Below are 14948 nucleotides of genomic sequence, written 5' to 3' on the forward strand. Positions count from 1 at the left end.
ACGCCCAATTTTTCAGTTTTTGATTTGTTAAAAAAGTTTGAAATATCCAATAAATGTCGTTCCACTTCATGATTGTGTCCCACTTGTTGTTAATTCTTCACAAAAAAATAAAGTTTTATAACTTTATGTTTGAAGCCTGAAATGTGGCAAAAGGTCGCAAAGTTTAAGGGGGCCGAATACTTTCGCAAGGCACTGTATGTTCTATGTGCGCTATTGCTATGCTTCCTGTGCAGAGAGTTTCATTTTTGAATCTTTTACTTTCCGGTTTTGCACACCAGCTTCAGAAACTGAAAATATATTTCACAGCGGTTTAGATGATATGATGAGTCTTTACACCATACTTACACACATAAACAGAAATCAAATCAAATAAAATTGTATTTGTCACATGCGCTGAATACAACAAGTGTAGACCTTACTGTGAAATGCTTACTCACAAGCCCTTAACCAACCGTGTAGTTCAAGAAGAGTTAAGAAAATATTTACCAAACAAAATAAAGTTACAAATAATGAAAAGTTACACAATAACATAACAATAACGAGGCAATATACAGGGGGTACTGCTGTTTAGAAGCCTCTTGGACCTAGACTTGGCGCTCCAGTACCGCATGCCGTGCGGTAGCAGAGAAAACATGACTATGACTTGGGTGACTGGAGTCTCTGACAATTTTATGGGCTTTCCTCTGACACCGCCTATTATATAGGTCCTGGATTGCAGGAAGCTTGGCCTCAGTGATGTACTGGGCCGTACGCACTACCCTCTGTAGCGCCTTACGGTCAGATGCCGAGCAGTTGCCATACCAGGCTGTGATGCAACCGGTCAGGATGCTCTCGATGGTGCAGCTGTAGAATTTATTGAGGATCTGGGGGCCCATGCCAAATTTTTTCAGACTCCTGAGGGGGAAAAGGCTTTGTCGTTCCCTCTTCACGACTGTCTTGGTGTGTTTGGACCATGATAGATATTTGTTGATGTGGACATAAAGGAACTTGAAACTCTCGACCTGCTCCACAACAGCCCCGTTGATGTTAATGGGGGCCTGTTCGGCCCGCAATTTCCTGTAGTCCACATTCAGCTCCTTAATCTTGCTCACAATGAGGGAGAGGTTGTTGTCCTGGCACCACACTGCCAGTTCTCTGACCTCTTCCATATAGGCTGTCTCATCGTTGTCGGTGATCAGGCCTACCACTGTTGTGTCCTCAGCAAACTTAATGATGGTGTTGGAGTCGTGTTTGGCCACGCAGTCGTGGGTGAACAGGGAGTACAGGAGGGGACTAAGTACACACCCCTGAGGGGCCCCAGTGTTGAGGATCAGTGTGGCAGACTTGTTGTTGCCTACCCTTACCACCTGGGGGCGGCCCGTCAGGAAGTCCAGGATCCACTTGCAGAGGGAGGTGTTTAGTCCCAGGGTCGTTAGCTTAGTGATGAGCTTCTTGGGCACTATGGTGTTGAACGCTGAGCTGTACTCAATTAACAGCATTCTCACATACTTTTGTCTGGGTGGGAAAGGGCAGTATGGAGTGTGATTGAGATTGCATCATCTGTGGATCTGTTGGGGCGGTATGCGAATTGGAGTGGGTCCAGGGTATCCGGGAGGATGCTGTTGATGTGAGCCATGACCAGCCTCTCAAAGAACTTCATGGTTACTGAGTGCTTACGGGGCGGAAATCATTTAGGCAGGTTATCTTCGCTTCCTTAGGCACAGGGACTATGGTGGTCTGCTTGAAACATGTAGGTATTACAGACTCAGTCAGGGAGAGGTTGAAAATGTCAGTGAAGACACTTGCCAGTTGGTCCACGCATGCTTTGAGTACACGTCCTGGTAATCCATCTGGCCCCGCGGCTTTGTGAATGTTGACCTGTGTAAAGGTCTTGCTCACATCGGCTGCCTAGAGCGTTATCACACAGTCATCCAGAACAGCTGGTGCTCTCGTGCATGCTTCAGTGTTGCTTGCCTCAAAGCGAGCATAAAAGGTATTTAACTCATCTGGTTGGCTCGCGTCACTGGGCAGCTCGCGTCTGGGTTTCCCTTTGTAGTCCGTAATAGTTTTCAAGCCCTGCCACATCCGACGAGCATCAGAGCCGGTGTAATAGGATTCAATCTTAATCCTGTATTGGATTAAGAGAATTTAGGAGAACTATTAGAATTTTAGCCGCCATTAAATGGCGGAGCGATTTCTGCGTAGTGCATGTTTTTTCTAAGAGATAACTACATCAAACACAGAGCATGGGAGTGTTGAAGGAAGCAGGTGGTAGGTTTAATGTCATTCTTTCTTGGCAGGCCCAGGCCTGGCTCTTTAAATCTTAGACTTGAAAAGCGGGATATGGGCTGTCGTGGCATATTTGCTGAGCAATTAGACAACACAAGTGGGCCAAACCATTATGTCAACAGAGAGGGGGGAGGAACGGGGGCCGAAGGGGGAGGAAGGAGGGTGATGGGCTCTTCTTAAGCCTATGCAAATGAGAGGAAGAAAGCATGAGAATGTTCTCGGGAGCATTCAAGTGCACGCTCCCTTCCCTAAAGAACATACTTCCACAGCATCCTGCTGCTAGGGTAGCACTCCTGTCCTGCTATCTGTCTCAATGGACAGACTAGAGGACAGTGTCATGCAGCTGCTGTGGCATTCTTCCACTGTAACCCTCTTCAGAGCAGGTGTCCATTTCTCGCACATATCCACCGCCCATGCAGTACTTGGCAAGAGCCTGGGGCAGGGGCTGGGTTTGGGGATGGAGCATTGGCCGAGGCTGAGGTTGGGGTTGGGGCTGGGGATGGAGCTGTGGCTGAGGTCAGGGCTGGGGCTGGCTATAGGCTGAGATTGTTTTCCTCCACTATAAAATCTCTGGTCTTCAAACAAATTTCCAGATCTTCTCTTCAAAACAGAGATCCAGGCTTGTAGCCCAGACTCCCGAGTCCCCAGCCCCCTGATCCGGTAGCCCCCCCCCCCCCCCCCCCCCACTTCACAAGAAATGCTCCAAGAACAACGGCCCAGCCAGTGGGGACGGGGCAAAAACAGACCCTCTTTTGTTCCCCTTGCTCCTTCTCTGCGTTCCATTAGGTACATGATCTCCCCCCCCCCCCCAAATGCTTCCACACACCCCTCGCGTCCACTCTTCTCCCCTCCACTTCTTTCCAATGGGTGGTAAAAAAGCTTTTAAAAAAAAGAGTGACTTGTGAGGAGGACACAGAGAAGCAGACTAGCAAACACATCCTTCATTCCTTCAACCCCCATCCCTCTCAACTCAGTCTTGTTCGTATCACAGAGAATAAATTCAGGTAAGTCCGGTGGTGAAGAATGAATCCCTGTGTTAGCTAACCGCCTGGAAGCTCAAGTGGTTTTACGTTGCATTGTTTCAAATCAACGATGGCGGGTTAGCCTGTTCATTTGGTTTCTATTGGGTAGGGGGAGCATAGAACATTAAACCCACAACATCACGTTCTATTATCTTCCGATTCCTCACCACCCACTTTGAAAGGAGGCTTTCTGCTAGTTGATCCCTCACAGTCCGTTTGAACAGAAAAGAGCATCGCTTCACCTTTGTTCTCACCGAGGGGTGTAATAATCCTTACATGGGAGGGTGATAATACCGTATCCCGGGGTAACCTTGAGCGATTGGGTCGGGGCGGCTATAATGGCATAATAACCTGACATGGGTAATAATTCAGTCACCGTGGGGCTACTGCTGCTGCCAAATGGGGGAGACTGACCGCTGACGGACTAACCACTCCTTCTATGCCATCTGTCCTAGCAACCAAACAAATGACCACAAGCTAATAAAACAGTTAGCTATTAAAGAGCACATTGATAACAATAGTTGATTCACTTTGGACTGCTACTTCAGCTAGGAGCTAGGAAGGGACCAGGGCTGACCAGACCATTGACTGACCACTCCTGTAAATCTGACATCTACCCTAGCAACCAAACACTGTCCTGGCCTGAGATTCTTGACCACAAAGTCACATAGCTAGCTAGGTAATAAGGAGCACACATATAGCCTAACACTACTATAACCCTTTGTGTAGCTCCAGGTTTCTTGTGTGTTTTGTGTATAGTACAACAAGCCAAACAATATCCTATTACTTGATGTTGGTGTAATGAAACGCTACACAAGGAATCTCAAGAAGAAAGCGCTATTGTTTACAGCAACAGTGAAAATCAACCAAAATAGATTGTTTCTAGTCGAGACAATCGTGTCTGAGTCAGTCCAGAATCAGTCTGTTGTCACAATATACGGGTCACCTAACCTCGCCACTTTTTCTAAGATATTATAAATCTAGGTCTATGATGTAAACAACTACAGTGTGCAGCTGTGAGGAGAGGAGAGCAGAGGACAGGACAGGAACCTGTCAATCCCCATTAGCACCAGTGGCTAACCAAGTGTGAAACTCTAATTGCGCTTCACCAGCTTGTCACTACTCAGGCATGTGTGTGTGTGTGTGTGTGTGTGTGTGTGTGTGTGTGTGTGTGTGTGTGTGTGTGTGTGTGTGTGTGTGTGCGTGCGTGTGTGCGTGCCTGCCTCTAAGCAGATTTGAATACATGCATACGTTTATTAAAGGCCCATTTCAGTCAGAAATGGGATTTCCTGTGTTTTATATATATTTCTACACTACGAGTTTGGAATAATACTGAAAATTATGATAATGCCCTTTTAGCGTAAGAGCTGTTTGAAAAGGCTGCTGGAAATGTCGTCTTTTTTGGTGGGATAGTTTTGGCCTGCCTGGTGTGATCACCTAGAGGTAAATTAGTTAATAGACCAATAAGAAAGAGAGTTCCAAACCTCTCTGCCAATAACAGCTAATTTTCAGTCTTCCCCTCCCCACTCCCAGACAGTCCTAGCAAAATTCTTGCTTGAGAATTTGCTCTTTGCTAAGAAGCCATTTTTGTTTCTTTTTGACCATTTTCATTTAAAACAATCCATGTAAGGTACTTCATTGTTACTCAGAAATGATTTAATATTGAGATACAAATGGCTGCAATGAACCTTTAAAAACCGTGACACATCCAGCCCCATGTCATGTCTGTTGAGCAGGCAGAGACAGCCAAGCAGCAGCGAGACCGAGGGAGGGATATCCTTCACAGTCACCCGGTGGTCCTCACAGAATTAGACAGAACAGTATTATATGGCTGCGCGTCCCAAAGGGCATCCTATTCTCTACATAGTGCCCTACTTTTGACCAGAGCCCTGGGAATAGGGTGGGTATCATGAGAGTAGGGCATCACTTTGGGATGCACACTTTGTGTTTCTATGGTGGTCCCCCTAATGAGACATTCATCTGCCGGCAATGTGGAGGACAGGGTTGTGACAGAGAAGCTAGACTAAAGCATTTTCACTGTGACGCCTGCCTGGTCCTATGGGAACACACATACACACACGAAACACACACACACACACAGAGACAGGCCCAGACCCTGGTGACACTAATGGATGTACATGGGCCTCTCTTACTCGCCTGGGATCACTTACATCAGAGCAGGTCAGCCGGCAGTAGCAGACATTCATATAATTGAGTGGCAGACCGGCTACATTCAGACCATGGCTAAATAATATTCTCCATTCAAAGCAAGAGTGCACTTTCACTACCTGTCCGACTGACTGACCCGTGAGGACATACTGTATAACTAAAAATGGTAACCCCCAGGGTACAAACATGTGTCTTACAAGTAACAACCACTGAGACACAAAGAATAATAATATACTGTAGGTCTGTGTTGTTTTTGTTTAAAAAAAAAACTCCAAAGAAAGCATCAAGAACTGCATGATCAAAAGTAAACTATTCAGACTAGTGACATCTGCCTTAATTAAACGGACACAACTCCACAAGTGTGATGCCATTCCGTGATTCAATAGCTCCAAATGAACCGTCTTGGCTCGAACGTCCTTCAACACTTCCGTTCTGGACAAATAACGGTTGATTTGACGCACGCAGTCTTCCCAAAAAGAACATTCAAATATGAACGTGTCATAAAAGTTGATATTCAATTCTTCCAGAGGAACCGCTATGACATCAGCATGACTAGACCAGGCTGAGTGCGTTGGTTGGATGACTGAGACACATTGTCCTGCTGTCTTGGGGGGGGGGTTAAAACACAAGCTAACAACTGCCTGGCAGACGACCGGAGATAGAGAACAAGTCCCTTCTCACAGAATAGTCTGCATGCTTCACCAGCCCACAGTGTTGAATAAGTGGCATTTTCCTCTTCTCCACCCCAGCCTTTCCCATCGCTCTAAGGACTGGCCACTTCTAGGTTTATCATCTACTGGGAAACTGGGACTCTCATAATGCCACATACAAATAAGTGCATGCATGAAAACAAAACACACACACACACACACACAGAGACACACAGACGTTCAACAGACACACAGACACACACACACACACGCACACAGAGACACACACACGTTCAACAGACACACACACACAGACACACACACGCACACAGAGACACACACATGTTCAACAGACACACACACAGACACACACACACACGCACAATACCACAGATACCACAACCAGTAAATGGTAATTATGGTGATCCCATTACAGTTATGCAAATCTCCATGTGGCACTGGAGCTGGGTGAAAGCAGTGAAGAGTAAAGGGCCAGATATCTAGGTCACCAGCCTGGTAAGGTCACTGTGTATTATCTCGTCCCATTTTCAGCAATGGCCGGACGGGTGCGCAACAACGGTCTGCCAGACGACAGCTGTCAACTAAACCGCAAAAGTCACTGAGGTGACAGCAGGAAGTACAGAAAGGTTGAAAAAATGACCAGAACATCAAAGGACAACATTATAACCGGTTGTTTTTCCTCCGTTTTCACCGTAGTGTCCCTTTAAGACAGCTGCCCAGAGGGGGTCACAAATCTGTAAAGCAATGGTAACAAACTGATCTTACAATTAGATCAGATATAATCCATGGGTCAATAAAAAACAACAAGGAACACCAGGGCAGGGTACACAAGCAACAATCAACAATAGGAGACACAAACACATTTTGGATGAATGCAGATGCCATAGGGTAGGTCAGGGACTCGTTATCTACTTGAGGAGATTAACAATAGTCTGCTCAGACTGAACAAACACACCTAGAACGTCTGTCACAGCCAGAAGACAGATAAAAGCATTAGTCATTCATCGTTAGTCGTTAGCATTGTATTCATTGGACTGAGAAGTAAAAGTGGCGTGTGTTTTTGTGTGTGTTTGGGTGAGTGTGTGTGTGTGTGTGTGTGTGTTTTTCTGTCTGTGTGCGTGTGTGTGTGTTTGGGTGTGTGTGTTTGTGTGTGTCTGGAAAGTGAAAGTGGAGAGTGTTTGGTTGTGTGAGTTTGTTTGTGTTGAAGGGGGGGGGGGCACTGGGTACACTATGAATGAGTTAAGCTTGCCTGACAAGGGGACAGAGTGTGTGTGGGGGGGGGGGGAGTAGGGTAAGACATGGGTGGGAATGTTTTTGCAGTAATGCAATTGTTTGGCTTGATTATTAACGTCTCGAATACGTGACAGATGGAACAAGGACATCTCCAGGGGGATTATTCTAATTAGAATAATGAGAATTTCGAGAAAATGGAGTAAGCTAGATATTGGTGTCAACACATTAAACGAAACACAACATTTGATTTGCACCCGTACATTTTGAGAAATCGAATCAAGCGTGACATTTCGCATGTGAAATAACAGCAAACGCATTATTTGATTTCGATCAACTGACCAAATCTACTCAATACCAAATACCAAACTTGAGTTATGTGCGTAGGCCCGTTACACAAATGCATTACATATTGTCTAACGCTCTGCTCTGCTCTCTCTCTCTCTCTCTCTCTCTCTCTCTCTCTCTCTCTCTCTCTCTCTCTCCCTCTCCCTCTCCCTCTCCCTCTCTCCCTCTCTCCCTCTCTCCCTCCCTCGTTACAACGAATACCTCCATCGTTACAACGAATACAAGAATTTGTGGAAAACCCTCAGTGAAGTTTAAAAAAAAAAAAGGATTGCCACGCGCATAGCTGCACACACATTTGGGGTGCTGTGGAGTGCGCCTTGGGTTGACTATCATTTGTTCAACAGCCATAACCTACAAATGAACAATTGATGCCATCGCAAGTCTAACATTGTTGACAACTTGCCACCTGACCAACCACACTGATGCACAGACTGATGTACAGGGCTGTAGGACCAATACACAGACTCCCGATGTTGTGTCCCAACGCTAGCTGTAGGCTACACCTGTTCTGAGTAATATACCACATTTCTGTATCACATAAGAAGTCATCTAAATACTGTTACTGGTTCCATATGTAGGGTATAATACAACATGCAGTTTAATTGGCTCCGGCAATTTAACGAACACGATGATTCGTTTCTTGATAGCCTCAAGACAACATCTATCCTACGTTCGCACGCATAAACTACTGAATGAACGACAGCGTCATACGATTCTCATTCTGCCTTTGGGATGTTATGGCATAAAAACATGATTTACTTAACTAACCTGCAGTCTGAGGTGCGCTCTTTCTTCCAGGTCCTTGCAGTAGAGTGCTATTTTTCCCCGGTGTGTATTTTTAGTTGGAACCGCGTCCGTCCGTTGAGCTTCCACTTGCCTCTGCTGCTTGACTGGTCCTCTCCTCCTCTCGCTCTCTCTATCTCATCCGTTCACAAGATAGCGCGCTCTTCAAGCGCGCACACTGCAGCGCCGCTGCGGACGGATGGGGGTGGCCTCGAGCGCTGGACCAATTTGACAAAATAGGTTTCCAAATTCCAAATCGGTCCCCAGTTTCTTTCAACATAACAGATGGAGAACAGCTGTAAGGGGTAAAGGATCACGCAGGCTAAAATAATTGTACATGCTGTATTGTATAAATGATTCCCTGTTGCTATTGTATTAATCATCTTCTTGAAATGAGAGGGGTGAGTGAAAGGTTATTTACAAATTTAACCGTTTATAAACAATTTATAATCCGATTTATAATTTTGGATGTATGTGTAATCACGAATTATAATGGAGGTGCATAAACAAAAACAACATGTTTACAGTATACAATGTTTGCCTATTATCTGTCACCCTTCAGGCAGAAACAGCACATTAGTGCCTCTATTTGCAGGATTTCTCAATTTAAAAAAAGCACAACATGTTGTCTTAAGTCAACAAAGTCGGGAACTGCTGGGCAAGTCTGTCTCACTGTCTATGCTATTGGATAGAGAGCAATCACTGCTGCTGTTCACCCCATGTTACTGGGGATATACCAGAGACAGAGGGTTGTTCATATTGCAACCATACACCGGGCTCCCGAGTGGTGCAGCAGTCTAAGGTACTGCATCTCAGTGCTAGAGGTGTCCCTACAGACACCCTGGTTCGATTCCAGGCTGTATCACAACCGGCCGTGATTGGGAGTCCAACAGGGCGGACAATTGGCCCAGAGTCGTCTGGGTTTGACCGGAGTAGGCTGTCATTGTAAATAAGAATTTGTTCTTAACGGACTTGCCTAGTTAAAATAATAATCATCTCGAATGCCGGTTCACCGGTATGACCAAAATCACGAACCACTTTTTTTGTTGTTCAAGCACTCAAGAACTGTTGTCCGCTAAATATGAAAATAATCTGTTTGCATCTGCCATATTGTCTGTCCAATATCCAGACGACCTCTCCCTAGAGATTTCTATACAGTTCATCTGTTTCCGTAACGTGTTGAGGCCGGCAATTAAGGAGAATGAGAGGCTTAATTAAAGATATTGCAGAACAGCGGTATTTCAAGCACCACTGCCTTCTGCTACCAGTTTCCCTGATTTTTCGACAGCGATCAAGCTGTTTTTACCATCCCTGTAACTGTCGCTTCTGCGGAGAGGTCGTTTTCTAAACTAAAACTCATAAAGAACTACCTAATGAAGCATTAGGCTCTCGGTCTGATATGTGCTGAGTAAAATCTACTCATTGCACTGGCGCCGTCATTGCCTTGACCACGGCATTTGTTCACCGATATCCCCTTATACTTTCAATCAGTTGCATTTTTTATTTTTCAAGGTCTTTCAGTCCGATTCATGAAGCCCGAGAAACAAACACTTAGCTTCCTAGTACATGGAAATTTTTTTATGAATGACTTTTTGGAGGGTTACTGCGGGGGGCTGCCCGACACTCCAGTTTTCAGAACTCGGGATAAGACCCAGATGCAGACAGCTAGAGTCACAGATGTTTATTGACCCAAACAGGGGGCAGGCAAAAGATAGGTCAAAGGCAGGCAGAGGTCTGTAATCCAGGGCAGAGTCAAAAAGGTACAGAACAGCGGGCCGGCTTGGGGTCAGGACAGGCAGAGGTTCGTAAACGGGTCAGAGTCAGGCAGGTACAGAACGGCAGGCAGGCTCGGGGTCAGGGCAGGCAGAATGGTCAGAACCAGGGAAACTAGGGTACTGTCATGACTTCCACCGAAGTCGGTCCCTCTCCTTGTTCGGGCGGTCACCAACCTTCTAGCCATCATTGATCAATTTTTCATTTTCCATTGGTTTTGTCTTGTCTTCCTTCACACCTGGTTCCAATCCCATCACTTACATGTTGTGTATTTAACCCTCTGTTTCCCCTCATGTTTTGTCGGAGATTGTTTTATTGTATGTTTGTGCAAGTCATGTGTCGGTGTGCGACGGGTTTTGTACCCACTTATGTTATTTTTTGTATATTTTGGTTTTTGGAGTTTTATGAGCATTTATTTAATGACTCTGTTTTTCCAAGTTTGTTTTCCTGCGCCTGACTTCCCTGCCACCGACACTTACCCATTACAGGAACAGAACTTGAGCAAGCAGGGAGACAGGAAAACACGCTGGTAAGATCTGACAAGACAAGACGAACTGGCAACAGAAAAACAGAGAACACAGGTATAAATACACTAGGGATAATGAGGAAGATGGCTGACACCTGTAGGGGGGTGGAGACGAGCACAAAGACAGGTGAAACAGATCAGGGTGTGACACCAGTGATTGCACCAATAATCATGATGAAGCAGTATCCTATGGGATGATCCTATTCACATCTAAGGCGGCTCTGATGATCTGGTCATGTGACTCTTGAAAGAAGGGCATTTCGTCTCAATTCAACCCTGAGCGAGTCAGTGAATCACTCAGGCACAGCCTCTCAGTGCATGTTGATGTTCCAACACATGCATTATCTCTGGTTTAGCACAAGAAGCCATCGGCAGCCTGCCATGGCGGAACCAAAGAATTAGAAGGATTCATTCTAATTCTTTGGATGGAACCAACCACATCATGCTAGACAGTCACTCTACTGGAAATGGTCACTGTCTGCACGCAAGTTACTATGGTTTAACGTTACTCTGTTTGGGAGGGATTCAATATTTCACTTCTGTGTTTGGAGACATTGGATCAGCATTCTTGTCGGGTCTTCTGTTAGTACCTTTCATGTAGGGAAGCTAATGGTCCATCATGTATGACATTCCTGGGAGTGTGTAAACTTGCATTTTTATTAGCATTTTTGTATGTTCTCTATAGTTACGTTCTTGAAAATGTACCAATTTACCAATTTGGCCACTTGGAGGCCACTTGGGTATTTTTGGGCAACTCGTGAGGGACATCTGGGTGACTTTGTGCTAAATGTCATGTACCTCGCTCATTCTTGAAGTTATCAGTCTGAAACTTTGCACATACGCTGTTTCCCTCAAGTGGAAACAATCTAAATTACCTCCAGCTTCCTATCTGAATGTATGGCTTTTATTTTTCATGTCAAAGATAATGCAATAAAAATAGAAAATGTGTTTTTTTGGTTTGTGTTATCATATACCAGATCTATTGTGTTGTGTTTTCCTACATTCATTTCACATTTAGACAACTTCAAAGTGTTTCCTTTCAAATAATATCAAGAATATGCATATCCTTGCTTCAGGTCCTGAGCTACAGGCAGTTAGATTTGGGTATGTCATTTTAGGTGGAAATTGAAAAGAAGGGTCTGATCCTTAAGAGGCTTAAATAAGCCTGATTTGGCAAAAAAAAAACAACACCCTTAATTTTGCTTCTAACTACCACACACTGGGCAAACCCACAAGCTGCCTTACTGTGTGTTAGCCAAATTTAGATTTTTGGTTATGTTGAGAACTGGAGCATGTAATAATAAAGAAATTATTTCAATTGGACAGTTATTATAATTTGGAAAAGGAACAGAAGTAACTGATCCAACATTTGAGAAAATAAGGCCGGGTTAATGTCAGAATACATGGGAAATGATCTCTCTTGTTTTCGAACCATCTCACTGCTGTTCAGATTTGGATACAGAAAAGGTTGGTCCAACATAGGGCAATCTGATTTGCTATTTTATGAAAAACAATACAAAAACACAGATAATCAATAAAAAGCACAATAACAGGATTTTCAGAATGAATACATACCATATACTACTCATAAAGTGTAGCAGTCAGTGTATCCCGTCCTCCTCTCCTGTACCCTGCAGTCCTGTTCAGTTGTAAGGGACCAGGGAAATTAATAGCCTATAATTAAGGCCTATTGTTATTACCGAATTAAGTCATATTCTTTCTATGGACTAGAATGGGATGGTCGATCTAGTAATTATATTTCTATGTCTTCAGTCCTGTCCTCCTATATCATACTATACACTGCAGCCCTTATGCTCTTTATGAGTAGTAAGGGACCTGGGGACTCCTGCTACTGTATGCGTCTCATAAAAATACAATTTCTATTGACTTGAATGGGGATGCCCATTGTAGTAATTATTTTTATATTTCTTCAGTCCTCCACCTGCAGCCCTACGTATTATCAGTTGTAATGGACCATGGTATCCATGCTATGTCTTCCATAGAAATGTAAATACTACAATTACTATCATTGTATTTCTATTGACTTAAATGGGGATGCCCATTCTAGTAATTCTATTTCTGTCTTCAGTACTGCTCCTATACCCTGCAGCCCCGCTCATTATTAGTTGTAAGGGACTCCGCCCAGTACCACGTTAGAAAATACTGTAATTATGCTCCCCTTCTCTCCTCTCAGACTGCCTGTAGATACATCTGTGGATCATCTCAGTCTGAGTAAAATATTCACTTAATTTCCTCCTGGATGCAAATGATCTGGAAAAATACTAAAAGGACTATTACTGTAGGAGTTCATGTATAGAGTATGGGTAGCTATAGGGGTGAATGGCCCTCTAGCATGAGCCTACCTGACCTCATTGTTGAGCTATAAAGACAGGTGTAACAATGTTGGTCCTGTTAATGTCAGAGGTCCCTCTGGAGAACAACACTTCATATTCAAGCACCATCTATAACACAGACTCAGAAGAGCTCCGAAAACAGACATGTACCTTACTCATCATTTGTTTGATGGCGCTAAATTGAACAGGTCTCATGAATCTGGTGCGTGCAAGCTGAGCGAGTGCAGGCTTCATCACCAGCCAGGAGCCAGGTCTGTTTTCTGAATGAGTCAGTGTTTACCTGCCTTATCACAACAACAAGCTAGGGAGGGATGAGCATAGAGAAGCGAGACGCACACACACACACACACAGAACCATCGTTGCCAAGGAAGCCGACCCTGAAATAACCTAGCTGGGATTCTAATGAATGTGATCCCATCTGAATGATGATTATATAACTAAATCAAAACCGCAGATCACAAGGGCTGAACTGAAGCCCAAACACACATCCAAACACACGTATAATGTCAGCATCTAATGTCGGTGCGCTGACATTATACTGCATACTCACCGAAGTTAGTTTTGACATTAACCTCAACAGGAAGGCTGGTGGATACATCACCCTACAGCTTAATGTTGAAACTGTAGACAGACATCTCCCTTCTTTAGCCTTCTGACAAGGTATAGAAGGGCCTATAGTCCCATATACTTAGTGTTGCCATTTGTTCCACCATTGTCAAGCCGTACAATATACAGTATACAGATTCCTGTGGGACCAATGAGGGTGTATATAAATATCAATATCTATGTATGGGACTAGGCTGAGAGAGGCTGAAATAGCCTACTGTATAAGCAACATCCTCTATCTAAAACAACTCCTCCCCCCCGATCCACTATTCACTTCAAAACCAATTAAGAGCTAATGAGCAAGGATATTCACTGCGGCTGAATCCCAGGGATAACTGAGTGCCAGTGACACCCCAAGCGTAAAAACAACATTACGTAACATGACACAAGTGTTCAGATGGAAGGTGTGTGAGTGAGAACACCGCGTCTGTCAAAATCCCAATCTAAATACACATCAAGATGTGTTCTCAAAACCAATAGAAAAATGCAGAGTACCACTGATATGCTACTGTAATTCCATTTCAATGAAAGCACCACCTGCCATTACTTTCTGGCATGTCTGTGGCTGTTATCTTCGTGACTCATTATTTCTAAACCCAATTATTGTACGTTCCTAGAGGAAAGGTAATGACTACAGCAACATTAGCAGAGCTGTTGGTGCATAGAGCAATCGAGTTGTATCTTATAGGAGCCTAGATATGATATTTCTCATCATATGTAATGATTTATGTTAATACATTATGGGGGTGGGAGTGTGTGTTCTGACACAAGTACGGACTTTGCTGTGCCTCCATGCGTGTAAGCAGGTGCTGGAGAGGAGAGCTGTGGCCGCCCAGTGTTTATGCTCTAGGGAGGGTGTCTGAGCGTCTGAACAGAGACTTGCACAGTCATCTCATCTCACCTTCTCCTTTTGGTTGCATGTTTGACACAGCTGGCTCAGGAAAACACCTTCACGCACACGCACACGCACACACACACACACACACACACACACACACACACACACACACACACAGGCAACAGCTGGCGGCTTCTCATGTGTGTCGATGGTTATATAAGTATGAATATATAAATATGAATCCTCCATAAGCTCAGTAGGATCCCAGTGAATTGAACACCCAGGGTGAAAGCTTAGGCGTCTGCATTTACATTGCAGTGGAATTTAGAAGTGGGTTGTAAATGTGCTCGTGTGCACGT

General features: G+C 44.4%; 1 protein-coding gene and 1 long non-coding RNA gene across 22 annotated transcripts in view; one reads left to right on the plus strand and one right to left on the minus strand.

Moving 5' to 3' along the window:
* LOC110524680 (neuronal cell adhesion molecule) overlaps positions 1 to 8664 on the minus strand; it is a 112355-nt gene extending 103691 nt beyond the window's left edge. For 15 of the 21 annotated variants that reach the window (XM_090233774.1, XM_090233750.1, XM_036979720.2 and 12 more), the window contains exon 1: positions 8477 to 8649. The gene's annotated coding sequence lies outside the window, so the exon portion shown is untranslated. Of the gene's footprint in view, positions 1 to 8476 lie in introns of all 21 variants that reach the window. The other 6 variants (XM_036979734.2, XM_090233731.1, XM_036979701.2 and 3 more) reach the window with 2 other exon arrangements.
* Positions 1 to 14948, plus strand: part of LOC149985565 (uncharacterized) — a 191236-nt gene that overhangs the window by 154766 nt on the left and 21522 nt on the right. The gene's annotated exons all lie outside the window — the stretch shown is intronic.

The sequence above is a fragment of the Oncorhynchus mykiss genome, chromosome 1, assembly GCF_057628025.1.
Source record: "Oncorhynchus mykiss isolate SJ-2025 chromosome 1, ASM5762802v1, whole genome shotgun sequence".
NCBI classification, from domain to species: Eukaryota; Metazoa; Chordata; class Actinopteri; order Salmoniformes; family Salmonidae; genus Oncorhynchus; species Oncorhynchus mykiss.